The 13,723-nt window shown below is 33.6% G+C and overlaps 1 pseudogene across 1 annotated transcript in view; it reads left to right on the forward strand.

Annotated features, from left to right (window-relative positions):
• LOC143249262 (uncharacterized) overlaps nucleotides 1–13,723 on the forward strand; it is a 62,913-nt pseudogene that overhangs the window by 12,255 nt on the left and 36,935 nt on the right. The window contains exon 3 of the transcript XR_013027699.1: nucleotides 8,998–9,169. The product of XR_013027699.1 is annotated as an uncharacterized LOC143249262 (transcript). The remainder of the gene's footprint in view (nucleotides 1–8,997; nucleotides 9,170–13,723) is intronic.

Here is a 13,723-nt window from a genome sequence, read left to right on the forward strand (position 1 = left end):
TACATAAAAAGGGTTGCCTCGTGATTTTAAGATATAACATTCAAATTCTAATGTCACTAAACTTCCTTACCTTATCTCTTGTTATAAAGCTACTAAGTGTATTTGCTATTTATGAAGCTGAACGGTTTAATCAAGGCATCGATCCATAAACAACATTAGATTGATTTAGTGTCATGTAAACTAATAGAAATTATTATTTCTGACTATTCCGACAATACAATAACAGTTTTGAATTAAGCACAAAGCTACACAAGGGGCTATCTATGCTCTGCCCACCACGGGTATCAACATCCGATCTTTAGCGTTGTAAGTTCGCAGACGTACCGTTGTGGCAATCGAATAATCAAAATTTACGAAAATAATTACTCAAAAATAGAATGTTTGATTATGACTATTTTCAATCATCGAAATATATCCATTCTGTTTGTTGTTGTTTTTGTCTAAACTCCAAATCTACATAATAGGTTATCAGCAGCTTACTGTACAACGTTTTCACTTTCAGATTCTCGGTTTTGCGATTTGAAGCCCTGTGGTTTGATTTATATTGACGCCATTTTTATTTATGTTGTTATACAGTATTTGTACATTTTAAGCTGCCAACCAGATTATTTTAAGAATGATCAAGATCAGTTGTAGGTTACTGAGAAAGCAAAACTTTATGTATTGAAAAACAAGAATAATCCAACACTAAAAACTCTTTTAAATTCTATATTTCAACAAAATAACTGTGGTTTGGAAATGTTATTCTCATAAGCTTCTTATTTTGAATCCACAGTGGAAATATTAAATGTAAAACAAAATGAAGTTAACCTGATTTTTATCAAATTTTATGCTTGTTGCTTTTTAATCCTTCGCGAGCAGTCGAGCTCATACCATAACGTTACATAACTAATTTTGGCGGTAAAATAGTTAAACTACATATATTAAAGTAACCACGATTTAAATTTTACGGTTATTACTTTTAGAGAAAAAAATTGAATGGGAGATGAAGCCATTTCTTGGAGGTTGTGAATATGCCATGTTGAAAAATTGTTGCAATTTTAACTAAAAATAATGCATTTTGATGGCATCTGACACTGCTTTTACACCTTTTTAAATGTGATTTTTACTAGTATAGGTACAATTTGTGGAGGGCGGTTCCATCCCTTGTACTCCCCCTCCGTTATTACACCGTGATATGAACCATGTACATTAACTTTTATTTAATTAATTACTTTCCCCAAATTTCATTGATTAGGACTATCAAGGTCCAGTTTTATTTCTTCTACAATTTTTCTGATACCAGTTGAATTGTAGATAGGCTGATGACTTGACTTCCAAGTTCTCTTCCATTACCGCTTTTATTGTAACAAATAATTACAAGTGCTAATAAATTATTTTGGAATAATTTTATTTTTTAGAACTCTGGAAAGAATTCATAAAAGAGAATTGACATTATTTTGAACATCGGTATGACGGAAGAGTAAGCATATTGTTAGTGCAAAATATTGAATGAATGACCAAACATTTGTCAGTTATAATTGAAATATATTTTAAATAGGGTAATATTATGGAATACTAAAACGTTGCAAAAGACAACATCACAGGCAACTTATTTTCCAATGGATCAGCAATAAGTTGATGGATCTCCAATGCTGAAATCCAGGTTTCGATTCTCATGGTGGACAGAGCAAAGAATGTTACTTTGCGTTAGAATGCACCATATAAATATATAAATATATTTTGTGCATATTATTTATTTAATTTCTAAGGCAGCTATATAAAACATCATAACATGAACAATGGCACAATCCATATAAAATATGCATCATTCATTATTTAGCTGCCTTATAAATTAAATACACAACTTTACTATCAACGTTTTTTACAACCTTTTCATAAATATGTATTTTCCAATTCAGATATTAATTGTACAAATTATTTAATTTCTAAAGTAGACATTTGCATACATTTTCAGTTTTTACTTGTATGTTTAATTCTTTGCTCTGAATTGCTCACATTAGAATTTTTATTATTCCCATTCAGTCCTAAGTTTTCCACAAATGACAAATACTACAGATATCCTCGAACTAAGATATTAGTACCAGTTTGTAGCGTGGCTCGTCATGGCCAGGTTGTTAGGGTGCCCGACTCGCAATCTGAGGGTTCCAGGTTCGAATTTCCATCACTTTAATCATGCTTGTCCTTTCAGCCATGGGGACGTTATAATGTTTGAATCACACTATTCATTAGTAAAAGAGTATTCCAAGGGTTTGTGGTGGGTGGTTATGACTACTTGCCTTCTGTCAAGTCTTTCACTGCTAAATTAGGGACGGTTAACGCAAATAACCCTCATATAGCTTTGAGCAAAATTCAAAATCAACCAAACCAGTATTCAGCCTATAAGCTTCTTCCTTTACTTGAATACAAGCGATATAATAAAAATTCTTATTATATCCTGTCTTTCAAAAAAAAAGAAAGTAATATTTGGTATTAGATTATTTCTAACAGTAAGGTGTTGAGATAACTTGTTTTGTAAAATTCGATGTTAGTTTCATTGTTTTCCGGTATTCACAGCAAACGCCTCTCTCATTTATTTTTATCATCTCTCAAAGAAGTACGAAATTTAACTGTAAATATTATACTGTTGCAATCCCTCAGACAAAGCATAGTTTACATACTTTCCAATTGTAACAGAGCAATATAATAATATAATAATATAATATACAGTCAGACCCTTCTTGCCCTGCCCACCTGTCACACCTTCTCTTTCAGAACTCACCAATAGTTCTCTCTAAAATTTAATACTATGTCATTTATAACCAATAGAAAACCAAAGTTTTAATCTATCAAATGACATACTGTATTACGTTTTCTGTATATAAGTGTTTATTTTTCTTCTAATTCTAACATTAATCTAACATTGAAGAAAAACAAGAAACTGAGTAGTCACTTTTAAATAATGATACCTTAACTGTGTGATACTTTCACCTGACATTTTTTTCGTACAGTATATTCTCATTGATGACACCCGTTAGAAGTTGATTGTGGATAGCTGTGTGCAAACTGTGTGCTGTTTGGTTTTTATTATGGTACAAAGTTCGAATAAAGTAGTACTTGTTTGCCTTGCATTTTGCAGCGTGCATTCAGTACCTGGGAGGGAGGGGGGGGGAGTTCAGATCTCGGGCGCAAGGAAAACCCTGCCAAAAGCTGACCAGCTGCCTGCCCTTCAGTCTCCTAACTTGCAACTAGGGAGACTTATGCGCATAGTCCGAATAACTTTGCAAGAAGCCTTTAAACGGACAACCCATTATGCATTCTTTCAAATGATACTCAAGCCAAGCTTTTAATCATTTTTGTTGGATTTATACTAAAAACTCGTAGTTTTCATTTACTATAATAAAAAAACTACGGAAAGTTTCTCCAATGTCATTCCATAACTACAAAAAATGTACGACTACTTTTTCGAAGTGGAATCACGACCATGAAATACGTTGTGTACATTAAATTAATTGTATACACGTAGTATCGTGAATAGTTGTGTATTCTTAGTTTCTCTCCCGAGATTTTGTTTGTGCTCTGTCAATGAAACTAGAAATCTGAAGGTGGATGAAAAGAGGCTATTTGTTTATTTAAAAATATTTAACATAAAAATATTATAAGCATTCTGAAAAAATGGCAGTGATAGAACAGTCAGAAATTGTTTCCAAGTATATTAATAATAAGGGTCCGTTTGTAAATTAAGTGTAAAATAGAGCGATATGTTTTCTTTTTCCCTTAATATATTATATATGTAGGTATTAGCTGATTTATCCGTGTAACGCATGAAACAGACACGAGGCCCCATGGGTGACACGGAGGTCAGAATCTGATCGTCGACCCACGATGCTACTACCAGAGGGGGCTTGTGAATGTTATTCCAGATTTGGTGACAATTGCCATGGCTTGTTACCAGTTTTAACTGGACACAACGCATAAAGAAGACGTTGGAGTCCTCGAGGTTAATATGGGAGGGTTAGATCAAAACGCTCACCCTATGTTACTCTCCGGTGTTCTGAGGATGTCTGTCAGATTTGGTGACAATTGTTCCGGCGAATCGCCAGTTATAAGCTGACATGCACATAAACAAACAGACAAATAATGTAAACATTTCAGAAAAATCTTAAGTGCCGCTGGATTCAAAAAACAAGAACTCAGAAAACGGAGTTTCTGTAGAAAGATCGTAATGATGATGTTTATATAACGGGGGTTTAAAGTGTGGGGACGTTAACTGCAACATAGGGTCATGCATCATACTAAGTCGTGTCTTGTACATGGTCATCAATTTGTTTAAACAACGATGAAGTGTGCGTGAGATGTATGATTGTTTGTAGAGACTGGTTACCGGATAGCAAGACATGAGTTTAGGAGTTCGGTGAACAGATAAATTATCTTCTCAGTTTCCATTGTGATTCAAAATCGTGAACTTTTCTACATCTCCTAGCAACGACTTCGGCAGCCATTTTGAGATTTAGTCCGAGAAAACTGCACTTAATAATACAGAGGTAACGATCGTATCTGAGAACCTTTACGTGGGGTGCATTTATATACGTCTTATCTCGATCTTGGCAGGCAGATTCTGCTGTCTTTCACGCATGTTGACGGCATATCGGAGTTTCATTACTGGGCTTTTTACCTTCCGTCCGCAGGTGATCAGTCAGCTTGACAAATGATCTTCGTACTGCATGGGCTGCGTAGTTCGTGAATGAAGGAATTTGACGGCTAGCGCAAGGACTCCACCTATAGATTAAAGATAACAATTCACAGTATTTTCAGTAACAAGCGTTTACTTCCAGCACTATCCTTTCTTTGGCTTAGAAGAGGTGTTTACATAAAAACCTCCCGAGGAAACAGCTAGTAATTTATCTCCTTCAAACTAATAGAAATACATCCCTACAGTGAAGCCGGTAATTTTTCACATATTTTGTTGTTGTTTTTCAAATGAGACTCCTAAAACAAGTGTACAAAGTTAACTTGCATAAGATTTTAGTTGTTCAAGTCAAAGAGCTATGTTTGAATTTTTCTGCACGAAAGTCTATGTTCTAGAGAGAAATATTAACAAACATTTTAGACTAAAAACAAACATATTGTAAAATGAAATATTTAGTGAATGTTTTATTTATAATAGTAGTAGTCCTATTACACCTTCATGCATGTATGACTCGTTAGAAATAAGCAATTAACATTTTTAGTTGAAGTTTTAAACATTTACTACTTTCCTTCAAGATTTTCAGCAGCGTCACCATACGGAGCTTTGAGCAACGAACACGTGTTTACGTAGTTGTAGCTCACTGAATACTCTCCGCCTATTTTATTTATCTTTTGGTTTTTTGTAAAAAGAATCGTTTCATGATTTCCCATTAAATTTTCTTTGGTTTCATTTTGTTATTGTGATATTTATTATTAGATTCCAAAAGGTCGTCACTATTTTTTATTAACATTGTGAACCCTATTAAAATACTTGTGAGAACGCTAGAGTTTACCATTATTTGATTTCAGATAACTTTTTTGACTTCACACCAATTATTCTGTGGTATTTTCTGTAAAGACACTTTGTCGCTCTATTTTACTTTAGTTTAGTTCTTTCCACATGTTTTATCCCAGTTCACTTGCTAGGCAAGCCGCTCAAGTTTCAACAAACATCCAGCTTCTTATTCTCTCTGCAGGCAATCATAAATAAACTCAAGGGTTCCAGCTTTCATCAGTCAACCGACGAGATTACAGCACTCGTCTCAGCACATGCATCAGTTTTTTTCCTCGAATATTTGTTATTCTGCTGTATATTATGGACCTGGGGGAAGAATGACCTGCGTAGGGTGTAGGGAAATATGGTGCATGTGTCAGGCCTAAATTAGCCTCGAATATATCCGTCATCTAGTTTTGATTCTGTACTACACCGGTTAACACTCACAAAGTGACTCTGTATACGTTGAAATACAACATCTTGCATATTTACTCAACATGTCACAAAAGAAGTTGTTCGATCGTCACATCATTGGTTTTAGCTAACTTGACAGAAATAATTGAGCATACAATACCATCTGGAATCCAGCTTATCAAAAATAAGCAAAACGGTCAAATGTGTGTTGAATAATTAACACAAACATAGCAGAACAATGAGCTTTCTTATGTACAGAGTAGCTGTAAACTTTTCGTGACTCGTTTGTCTACCTATTTTTGAGTTGTATATTAACTTAAACAGCATTAATTATACTTATAAAAAAAAAATTAAATATTATACCCTTATTTTATAAAAAGCCTACACGAGGGCTATCTGCACTAGCTGCCCATAATTTAGTAGTATAAGACTAGAAGAAAGGCAGCTAGACATCACCATCCACACCCAACTCTTGGGCTACTCTTTTAACAAAGAAGAGTGGGATTGACTGTCACATTATAAAGCCCCCACGGCTGAAATAGCGAGCATGTTTGGTATGATAGGGATTCGAACCCGTGACCCTAAAATTACGAGTCGAGCGCCCTAACCACCTGGCGATATATTAACAAGTACACTACAGGTTTCATATCTCAGTTGTGTAGTCTTCTTGTGAACATGGGTCATTCTCCACACTTCTCACAGCACGAAAGACGATTTTTAAATATTTTTTCAGACTTGACCGCCATTCTGTCTTCTAACTATTTGACATTGTGAAAATGTGGGTAATTTTAGGGACCATTTGGACCATTGCATGACTGGTTTTGTATTCTGTGATTTTTACTGAGACATTCTTCTTGTTTACATACGACGTCTTGGGGATGGGGCGTATATTTACTCGTTGGTAAACAATGTCTGCAACGTGTGTGTTTTTTATATTTCTCTCCCAAGCAGTACATCTCTTGGAGATACAATTTTATTGGAATCGAATTTTTTTTTTTTTCGATTAAGGTATTAACCTGCAGTAAGTTTAACATTTACAACTGTTTTTTTGTTGTTTTCTGCTGTCTGAAATCACAAAACTTTGTTTCTTAGAGCGTAGAAAGAATTGTATAATATATAATTTATAAAATCACAACTATGTCTATTCCCAAGAGATTAAGCAAAATAGAAATGCATTACGACATTTCTAAGAATTTTGTGAGAACGTAATTATATAAGTAAGTTTGTGTATAAAAAAAAAAAAAAAAAAGTGTGCTTGATTTTGGAAGTTTTATGCTAACTAGCAAGTGCTAGCAAAGAAGTGACCAAGTTTGTTTTACAGTTCAACTGTGTAGTAAATTCTGGATGTGTTAGAGAAAATAAATATAGGTCCGGATCTTGTATAATACAAATGTTTAACTGTTTACACTTTGCCTGTATTCAGTTTTTTGTAACCAGATGTTGAAGTTATATATACTTCTTTAAAGTTTCAAAACAACTTGTTTCTAAAGTTCATGTCCTAAACGTCGTAGTCCTGCATTGCTATAAAACAATGAATATTTTAAAGGCCTCACTTTTGCACTCGTGTAAATGTAAAACTACCACTGTACAATTAGCCAATAGAATACTGGGTTTCTATTGGGCTAACTTCGTTTTATTACACAGATTATTTTTACGTTGAACACACACACACACACACACACACACACACACACACCTTTAACGTACCAGATTACTGATTTAATAACACTTTGATACAAAGAAAGTTTAATAATACTTATCCTGTATACTTGAGTCATTTTACTGCTCTACGCTTGTGAAGTTTACACTTCTCACTAACATGGAATCCTGTTGATGTAAGGGCACAGAGTAGATAAGAATAAGAAGGCTATTGTGAAAGTTATATTTTCTATGTATGTCAAAAATGCATATTTTACAGTGTTTAAATAGAATAAACATGGGTTTTATCGATAAACAATTTATATCCATGCAGCGAACTGCTGGGAAAGTAAAATGTGTAGGAAAACTCAGAATATGTTTGGTGATTTCATAAATTAAAACACGTGTTTAGCTTTTGTATTACATGTGTGTGTATATATGCAAAGGATATTTATGCGGTAGCTTGTTCAAGCAGTTGTATATTTGTTTGTTTTTTTTCTGTCAAATTTGTTGGAGCGTTGCGGTTTGCCTCATTACAATTTCTGGTTCAGTGGGCTTTTGTGTTGTAGAGTCTTTGTATCATCCAGATCGGAATGTTAGGAGTGCGAAGGATACGCAAAGTATTCTGTGATTATATTGAGATAAACAAATGCGCGTCTCTATGAGCACAGCTTAGAACGATTCGTAATATTCTGCCAAGATGATAGATTTAGTTTGTATTAAGTTACAGATTGCAAATTAAATGATGTAATCATCGCACTCATGTCGTAATACAGCTAGCTACATTGTGAATATCAATTACAGTGGAAAAAACATTTCAGAAGTAGGTGAAGGTATGACAGATCTTGTAACTTAACCTGGTCAATACTAGACTTGACCTCGCAATTTAATTTTTCAGACCAAAACCTGTAGAGAAGTTTTTTGCTTACTTGTTGTTATACTTTTACCTGAGATTTATTAAAGGCAGTGAAAGAAACCCCGGATACAAAGAATCGTAACACAAAACATTATATATATATATATATATATATATATAGCATCTACATTGTAACATAAAATATGCGATGCCTTTTCAGACAAGCAGTTGCTCCAACGTGTCCATATTACATAAGAATTATTCAACTCTTCAACAGTTTTTATCAGCTACTTTTACAAAATCCAATGAAAAAACGAGAAAGAAAATATTTATTATGGTAGTAATCTCTGTCGCATGTCAAATGTTTAATACGTTTGTATCTCAGAACAGCTGGTATGGATATTAACACTTTTACTAATAAAGTAGAGAACAACGTTTCGACCTTCCTAGGGTCATATTCAGGTCATTAGTAAGTGTTAATACCCATACCAGCCGTTCTGAGATGCATTTTTACTTGAAGTGGGTTTCTTATCAATAGTTTAATACGTTTGTTAAAATAAGCCGTTGATCAAGCTATTCTAACACACGTTTTTTTTTTTGTTTTTAGGAACTAAATAACATCTGGGAAGATCGTTGTATAATCTGCTTAAAGACGTGTATAAGTGGATTTAACATAGAACTTGTCTGGAATGTGAATTTAAGCAAAAAATAGACAAGTAATAACCTCTACCATGGACTTTATTTGTGAAGTACTGACTGTCTAATGGAACCACACTTTGGTAAGATATTTATCGACAGTATATTTTAAAATGCTGAATGTATTGGAATTTAATACTATTACTAGTATTACTGTTCGTAGAATTTCTTTTTTGTTGTTCCTTTTATCTTTACCCTTAAAGAAATGTTTAAAACCTGAAAGCACTCGCAAGTTACTTATATATTTACTTGAAGTTATGAAATATCAATAAAATAAGAAACAATATATGCAAATTTTCAATATTTCTATATCATTTTCCTTATAAAAATAGCAGTAGTTTCTTTTAATATATAAAGTTTTTTATCTATACATATTTTTTATAATGCATAGGATTTACTTATTTTAATGTAAACATAGTCATAAGGTCGCATAATAGATTAAACCAACTGTACATTCTGTAGTGGACAAAAACCATTCTGCATGAGTTTCCAATATTAAAAACGGACTAGATACAGTCCGTTTTTCGAGATATATAAGTCCCAGAAATGAGAAAATACTGTCTCCAGAATGTCTCCCCTATTAATTGAATGTTATAATTGTGTCACAAAAATTTTAAATCAACTGACTGAAAGCCTGCCATCCAAAATATTACTGTTATTGATTAAACCTCACAAACTTGTATCACAGAAGTTTCTACAATAGACAACAAACTGAACCAAAAGTTTAACTGGTTCAAGATAAAATTCTGCAGAAATCATTAACCAAACAGCTGCATGTTGGTTGTACCAGAAAGAGCCAACATTCTGACACTGAATAATAATAATAATAATAATGAGACTTCATTGAACGTTATGGTGATTTATATTTGAATTATTCAGTGGTATCATAAAATAGTAAAAAAAAACTAGTGTTTTTTTTAACGCTATTCCAGTTAACCTACAAACTTAGGTGGTATAGTGAAGAAAACAAATACTTTTCTTACTAAATATACACCCAATCAACATACTCTCATTAAATCTTGTAGCTAAGAAATAGGATAACTTGCCTGCAATGTTACTCTGACTCTTCTCTTCTAATATACCATAAGGATCCTTGAATTATACAATTTGTACCCAGTGTTGTTTCCAGTGATAACCACAGCTCTGGTATTTCTAACATAACCTGCAGACGTAGTAACACCGCTAGAAAGACCTGAAGCAAACCAGAATTTATTTTATCTTAAACTTTCATGTTTAGTTATGTATCATAACCGTGTGTGAAAAGCCAATAAAATAGTTCAACGAAAGAATATTGTTTCATTGTTGGCCATTAAAGCGGTAGATGGATGAAAGATCACAACCCTGATAGAACAATAAGAACACCTTCGTATTATCCTGCCTTTAGCACAATTCACTCATGTTTCCCACGATCTTTGTTTGTGAATGTATTTTTTTTATAATGTTGCTTAAAGTAACAATTTTATTTTGCACAGTGTCTAATGTATTGTACGCTACTGCCATCTATTGCAATCTCAAAACAACACAAATATTTTAATAGAGGGGTCAGATTTAATTCCTTAAATCAGTTTAAGTGGTAATATTTTATAGAAATTATTATTTGGTCAATGTAACTATTTTTTTACTTAGGAGTAGTTATAACGAGTGTACCTTTTTTGTTTTTACATACTTTCCTTTGCCTCTGTTTGTGTTTGTTTTATTTTCACGTACATTTTTTACACATGGTCCCAAAACTAATTATTACCAATTTTTTTTAAAACTGTGAAATATTAATAAAATCCTACATAAAAAAAGAATTACAAGTGTAATAATTTCACGTAGGTGCTAATACATGTGTGGTTTTCAGTGCGATAAGCAGGAATACCTCTGACCTTTTGTTAAGCTACGATGAACGCATCTTGCGTATGGTCACTATGATGATATCATCAGTACAAAGTAACAACTAAGGCGACCTTTAGCAGAGTTCCGTTTTTCACTAGGACGGGGGCCGGAAAGGGGATTGACTAAAAGGAATTCCTCGTGCTCAACACTGTCAGATTTATTCCAGTGAGACTTAGACGTTGAGCACGTGACGACAGGCGTATGGTAGAGAAAGAGGGGGGGGAAACTGATGCATTAACTGAACGTACCTTTCTATGATCGTTTGGCAAATCACACCTACTTTAGACATAATCCAAATACAGGACAGATGTGTTACTAATCTATAAATCATTTGACTGTGTGTTCAAATAATTTAAATCGTTTCATAGTATTTCTAATTTCAATGACTGGTTAATTACGTGGAACGCAGTATATATATGGCCAGGTGGGTTAAGGCGTTCGTGTCGTTATCTGAGGGTCGCGGGTTCAAATACCCGTTGCACCAAACATGCTCGCCCTTTCAACCATGGGTATTATAATATGACGGTCAATCCCACTATTCGTTGATAAAAAAAAAAAAAGAGTAGCCCAAGAGTTGGCGGTGGGTGGTAATGATTAGCTGCCTTCTCTCTAGTTTTACACTGCTAAATTAGGGACGGCTAGCGCAGATAGCCCTCGAGTAGCTTTGCGCGAAATTAAAAAACAAAACAAGCTTAATTGTGACGTTGATATAAAAAGAATCCTTAAATGAATATTGTCGTGTGTTCATCGTGTAGTTAAAAACCTTAGCCGACTAATGAAGACAATAATAAAACATTTTCCAAAAGCTTACTTCATGTTGTAAGCACTAAATAACATGGTGTAACACTGAAACAAAATACCGAGTAAACTTGAAGTCGCAAAATGAGCAATAAGTTGTAAAACTGAACTCAAGTTAATAAAAAACAAACAAACTCGCTGTGAATAAATGGCTGAAAGTGTCAAATTAAAATTAAACAAATCAATCTCAAAGCGTAAGACCGTTACCGATATATATTTCTGATGCATTTGTCACTAACTTCCTGAGCTCAATTTTCATAATACTCGTCTTGATATAATATCTGACAAAGAAATATAGCTTTTCTAACTACCTACTGGTTAAATATTATTTTTATTAAAATTACTGTTATACAAGTTACAAATTCAGACTTTGTTAGCAGTATCTGAGTTTAGGGCAGTAAAGTTTGCCAATGATAATAATTTCTCATTTATATGAATACTTCGGACATAAATATTTACCTCCTCTTTGGTTTTTCTTATTGGAATAGACATATTTCATCTGTTCATTTAGTTTAGTGGTGCCAAAAATCTATGAACTTCTGTGAATTCCTTGCATATACACTGGCTTTACCCACTTCTTGTTCTTCAAGTAACAATTCCGGAATGACAAGATTTAGTAATTTGAAAATTATTTATGCCTCAAGTTTCAGATATATAGAGAAACTGTTCAAACTACTAACTTCTTGTAAGACTTCATAATTTTTATTATGCAACCTGATGTAGTAAGGTCAACACCACCCACGTAACGACTATAATCACAAATGGCCACGGGTTTATCAGTACTCTGACCTCGTATTCTTCTCTTGCTTTCACCATGATTGTAGTTAGGAAATAGACATCTTTACAAAGAAGTTTCGAGATTAACAGAAGGATGCGGTTTTTCAAATATATAGATATACCATTTTTATCTTTTCTGGAAAGCCTTTCCTGTTTCGACGAATTGCTCCACATAATAGAGTACAAGATTCATGTACAGGATTAATGAACAGAGGCAAATTTAAGAATTAGTTGTAACCTCTCTAGAAGAGGAGTAATGAGGTCAATCTCTGATAAATAAAACTGATTGTACACGTCAAGGGGACGTATTGTTGGAAAAAAGTCAACTCTTCCCTTTCACAAGTGATTCATCAATAAGAATTATCTGGAACGGTATGTGTGTTTCATAAAACTTCCCGAAGAGATGACCAACCAGCGACTCTACCAGATACAACGTATCACAACAACGTCTGAAACGCAGAACCCTCACGAATAGGGTGTATCTACCCCTGGATACGACTGCTTTCAACAATGAAGCGGTTCTAAAGACTAGCATATTTCGACAGATTATTCTCATCAACAATGTGAGACCAAGAACATGTTGTCATGTTTATAGTAAGCATTTATTGTCTTACTCCAGATTGGCCCATCAGTTCGTTTGTCTAAACTGTTCAACATACCTGTTTGTTTCAGTTGCATGATAATCTAGAAGGTCACCACTGATGTAAGAACTGAAAAAAACGTACAAAAACAATATACATGTTGAGCCAAACGATATTTTCGTCTGTTGTAAATGGCATTTGAGTAAATCATTCGTTATGCCGTATAACTTGTAATTGTTCTTGTTGCTCCAAAACGTATTTGGCAGTAAGTGTGTAACTGGAAATCTACTCTGTATAACAATTTGATTCATATAAACTTTCATTTTTCAAATTTACAGCTGTTATCAGTTGAATTTCCATTAAAGTCAACATCGCGAGTTCCTCCACCACCATTCCTTTTGAATCTGACTCCAAACCTTCATTCTGATTTCAAAAGTAATCTCGGATCTGATTAATAATAGTGGCAATAACAAGATATCTCGTATTTACTGCCTATACAATTTATTTTCGGTAAATTGTTGTTGTACTTATTTTCCAATATGATGGAAATGACCAAGGATAGAAAATCAATAAATAACTATAGGGTATTAGAAATTAGTGTAA

Source organism: Tachypleus tridentatus, chromosome 4 (genome assembly GCF_004210375.1).
Source record: "Tachypleus tridentatus isolate NWPU-2018 chromosome 4, ASM421037v1, whole genome shotgun sequence".
NCBI lineage: Eukaryota > Metazoa > Arthropoda > Merostomata > Xiphosura > Limulidae > Tachypleus > Tachypleus tridentatus.